The sequence below is a fragment of the Coenobita brevimanus genome, unplaced genomic scaffold (genome assembly GCF_032717465.1).
Source record: "Coenobita brevimanus isolate Jiangsu-jjx unplaced genomic scaffold, ASM3271746v2 jjx.HiC_scaffold_129, whole genome shotgun sequence".
NCBI lineage: Eukaryota > Metazoa > Arthropoda > Malacostraca > Decapoda > Coenobitidae > Coenobita > Coenobita brevimanus.
In genome coordinates, this window is record NW_027642111.1 from 137,501 (window position 1) to 142,411 (window position 4,911).

Here is a 4,911-nt window from a genome sequence, read left to right on the forward strand (position 1 = left end):
CTCAGGTCAAGATGGGTGGAGCTTTTGCCTTGAGGTCACATGCAGCATTTCCTGGAACGTCCTTGATGATGCTTCCCAACATCCTGCCAGGTCACTTATAATAATGGACAACGCATCATACCACTGCAAAATCATAAATAAAGCATCAACACAGAGGTTAAGAAAACAAGAAATTATAAAGTGGCTTCTTGATAACAACCTCCCTCATAACCCTCTGCACACTAAGGCTGAGCTGCTACACCAAGTGAAAAAAAACAAAGACAAGCAATTGTTTGAAATTGATGAAATCGTCAATAATCCTGGTCACCAGGTGCTGCGGCTTCCTCCCTATCATTGCCAGCTCAACCCCATACAGCTGATTTGGGCTCAGGTCAACGATGATGTGAGGAAGAGAAACTCAAATTCTTCTCAAAAATTACGAGTGATCGAAGAGCTGACGAGAAATGCGATAGAAAAAGTAACAGCAGAAAACTGGCAGAAATGTGTGGCACACACACACACACACACACACACACACATAAAAAAGAAGAATTTATGAGAAATGACACTGCTGTAAACCACATGGTAGAAAATTTTGTTATCAATATATTGAACGAGTCCAGCAGCGATGAAGATGAATAAACAAGTGTTGTGTGAGGTGTCTTGTGTATACTTATTGTAAATAAGAGTTGTAAATATAAATATAAGCCATATACTGAACATAATTTGTTTAATATTATACAAGAGAGAGAGAGAGAGAGAGAGAGAGAGAGAGGGGAGGGAGGGAGGGAGGGAAGGAGGAAAGAACAAAGAGAGAAGGTGGGGAGGGAGAGGGAGAAACTTTCCCTTTTCCTATTAATCACACACACACACACACACATTAGAAGGGAGAGAGAGAGAGAGGGTAATGCGTATTTCACCTTTTTTTTTTAATATAAAACTCTATCTTGATTGAAGTTATTCTCAGCAAATCATATGACTGATATTTTCATAATTATAACGTTTCACCATACCACGATGAATTGGTGATTTTCTTAGGTTTGCTAATCAGGATAGAACTCGTAATAATGCCTTCAAATTACACAAATTCATGTTTGGATTGGATGTAGGATTAATTAATATTAGGTCAGAAAATATATTATTGCTATATTTGAAGATTAGATAATAAACAGTTCAAATCTCTCTCTCTCTCTCTCTATTGCTATATTTGAAGATTAGACAATAAACAGTTCAAATCTCTCTCTCTCTCTCTCTATTGCTATATTTGAAGATTAGACAATAAACAGTTCAAATCTCTCTCTCTCTCCCAGGAGAGTAGGCTGGAGAAAGAGTCAGGTGAGGTCACTTTTATCCCTCTGTACGGTCACCTGCGTTCGACTAGGACTTGGGCGTAGCTTCTCCGCCACTTTATATGGAACAGAGTATACTACTAAAACCCTCTGATGCAGTGATCATATTTACAAATTTACTGTATTCATTCTTGGTACTTCCAGACTATTTTATTCAACTCTGGGATGATGTCTGGTAAATACAGGATTCACAAAGGCTATATCTAACTCCAGTTTGAAAAGTTTCTCCTTTGTTAAATAAAATGGTCTTAAAATGCAAAAAGGCAAAATGCAAATACATCACTGGAATTAACTGATTAACCCCATGAATTTTGTAATGTACTGTTTAACTTATTCAAATTTCTGCCAGACAATGGTAGGCCTAATCATATTAAGAGAGTCCCCAGAGAGTAATGGAGTTCATGAAGGCTATGCTTAAATCATAATCATCATCATCATCATCATCATCATCATCCAGACCTTACTTCCCACCTAAATCCTCCAAACTGAAAATGTCTTTCATGCTAAACATTAAAATCATCCAAAAACAGCCATGTGGAGAGGATGGGGAATGAAAGATTGACTAGAAGAGTGTATATGAGTAAGGTGAAGGGAGTGGCAAAGGATAAGAATGAGGGATGAAGTGAACAGATATATGAGAGGAGGGTGTGAGTTGGGGGAAAGGCAGACAAATGACAGAGGACAAGGCAACATGGAGAGGATTTGTTTGTGGTCACCCTTTAAAGGATGAATGCATCTGGCAACAGACAGACAGTCTCTTTCATTAGCTAAATTCTTACCGTATATTCTTGTCATCTCACAGTGAGTTTATTCAGTTTAGGATATACGTTTGAACTGGCAGGGTTAGATATAGCCTTAAATAACCTCTTTAACAAATGCAAAGTTAAGTACATACCACTTTGGCAGAAGCTTTTAGATCCTTTGAAAATTTCTGGAAAAAAATAAAAGAAAGCTAAATTAGTACTTATTGCATGATGACCCTCAAAAATCCCCTAACAGTTGACTTTCACCCAAAATAATGACCACAACACAATATATATAAAGCCTGTACTGAATGATACGGAACAGTGATTATACAGTACTATTTTCATACACAGAATTTGTACATTTATGCATAGAATTATAAATGACTGGAACAAGTTACCAAAAAATGTTGTGATTACCACTTCTATAAATGTTTTCAAAGGTAGATATAACAAATTTATATCAGATACAAAACTGGAGGTGGGCAATAAGACCTATGTGAATCATTAATGAATCCCATAGATTATACTGAGGAGTCTATTGTTTGTAAAAGATCAGGAGTGCTGTAAATGTTGCTCACTCATATGCTTGTATTACAAATTAAGATTTATATTAAAGCTGATGCTTTAATGTAATGAAGAAAAGTTCACTATTTTTCAAACATATTTTTATGTTCTTTTCACTTTAACTTGGCCCAGATTCTTGTCCTTTTGCAGCTAATTTCATACAGATCAATGGCAGAATGAGAGAATACTTCAACTTTACACTTTTTTATACCAGTAACATTTCTATAACTAGCACCGCAATCTAGTGTTAATCTGTCTGCACTGTCAAAGTGAGGGGTACAATATAGCTACAGTTATAATTCTTATACCTTAGCTTGGTCCAGATATTTGTCCCTTGCATCTTACTTCTCATAGCTCAATGGCAGGGAGGAAAAATATATACAGTATACAGTACTATGACCTTCTATCCTTTCCATAGGACTTCTTTGTGACAAACACCATACTCTACTGCAGTGCTGATTTTCTCTTTTCATAACAGATGGGTAAAGGAAGGAAAACAAACTAAATATAGAAGAGAAAATCCATACACCAGACTACAGACGTCCTTCATTCATAAAAAAATCTGTAAAAGTTGAACCTGAACTGCTAGGTGTTGAAGTCTGAGGGTACACTAATCTGAGGAAGCGAATTCTAAAGTGAAGCCATTACAGCTCTCTTTGGGACAAATAAACGTAAAACAAAGTAACCACACACTGGAGTTTGATTCTTACCCTTTGAGGGACCTTAGTTTTTAGCTTTTTGCGATTCTTCAGCTCTTCAGCAAATGCCATGAGATCAACCTCTATCAGGTCCTTTGTCTTCACCTTCTTCTTGACCATGCTGGTGGGCAAGGCTTCAGCTCCTTGGGGAGAATCAACAAAACTTCTCTCGGGTACTGTTTGCCTGTTCCTCTTTACTGTTTGTAGTGCACTGCCGTAACTAACACGTCCCACTTGATTTAGCGCACTGCTGTCATTTTTGGTGGGTGATACATCGCTTCTGTGCTGAGACTGAACAGTATAATCCGCCATCTTGATCCCAGCACTTTTGCCTTTGGATGCATCAACTGTAGTGTCGGGATGATCTGCTGCATGAGAACTGTAGGTCCTCCTTTTAGGCACTGCCCCTGTGGAACTAGTCTTTGTCCAGTGTAAGGCTGGGTACTCATTACTCAAAATTGGTACCTGCTGACGACTAGATATGGCTTTCTGTGAACCTCCAGACAAAGCCTTCTCTAGGAAATCTCTCATTACCATGGTTACCTTGGAGTCAGATTTGAGTCTCTGCTGAGCTTGCTTGATCTTAATCTCGCACTTCCTGATCTTCTCTTCCTTTTTCAGCTGCTTGGCCTCTAACCATTTTTTAGCTGCTTCTGGATCAAGATGCTTCTGGGATTTTCCTTCTGTAGTATTATTAGCATCCCCTGGTTTTGTTTTCCTGGCATTATTTCCTTCATGGTGTTTTTTGTCAGTGAATGAATTGCTACTTATATTTTTCTGGTTTTTATCATTTGCATGAGATATATTTCCCCTTGCTTCTTGAGGCTCTCTATTATTTTGGACCTTTCCTCTCCTCTCATGTATGTTACGTTTGCTCGGATCTCTTGTCTGAAAAGAGCCCGTGTCTGATATGTCTTTTTTATTTGAGACTACAATAATATCACTTGCTGTTGTCTTCATAGCACTCTGTAATTCCTGACTTTTCTTACCATAATCTCTATTTAATGTTTTCTTCTCAGTCTGATGTGAATGAGCCTTCTCATCGTGTAACTCTTTGAGTTTGGGTTGCTTCTTTTTTTGCACTCTGTACCTGCCATTCAAAAGTATCATCAATTCCTGATTTTAAGAATGAATTAGCTATAGCGTCATTAGTTTTCGGCAGAGAAAGGATATTTCCATTATTTTTAGGCTGAGTATGGATACCATCTTCAACTCTATTTTCAACTTTCACAGACTTATTACTATGAGTGGGAGTTTCAGTAGTGGACCCTGATTCCAGTTTCTTGGCTGATTGACCATTATTCTGTCTGGCTGGAGGAGTTCTTTCTTTTGTCAAATTAATGTCGGCTTTCTTCGCAGCATTCATCCTGTCAGACTTCCTGTGTTTCTCGGGAGGCACTTTTATGTTTTTTTCCTTATTTTTCTGGGATTTTCCTTTCTCATTATGTGGGTTATCACATGCATCTGTACTATACTCAGAATAAGAAGAGTTTGAACCTTGAATCTGCCAAGAGTTTTTATTCCTAGGACAACTTACATTTTCTCTGAGAGACATATCAGTACTGTTACCTGACT

General features: G+C 37.8%; 1 long non-coding RNA gene across 1 annotated transcript in view; it reads right to left on the reverse strand.

Moving 5' to 3' along the window:
* LOC145389562 (uncharacterized) overlaps nt 1–3,424 on the reverse strand; it is a 4,683-nt gene extending 1,259 nt beyond the window's left edge. Inside the window, exons 1-2 of the long non-coding RNA XR_013895485.1 lie at nt 3,349–3,424; nt 2,224–2,259 (exon numbers count right to left, since the gene is read on the reverse strand). This is a non-coding gene — a long non-coding RNA (uncharacterized LOC145389562). The remainder of the gene's footprint in view (nt 1–2,223; nt 2,260–3,348) is intronic.
* Nucleotides 3,425–4,911: the final 1,487 nt, after the last annotated feature.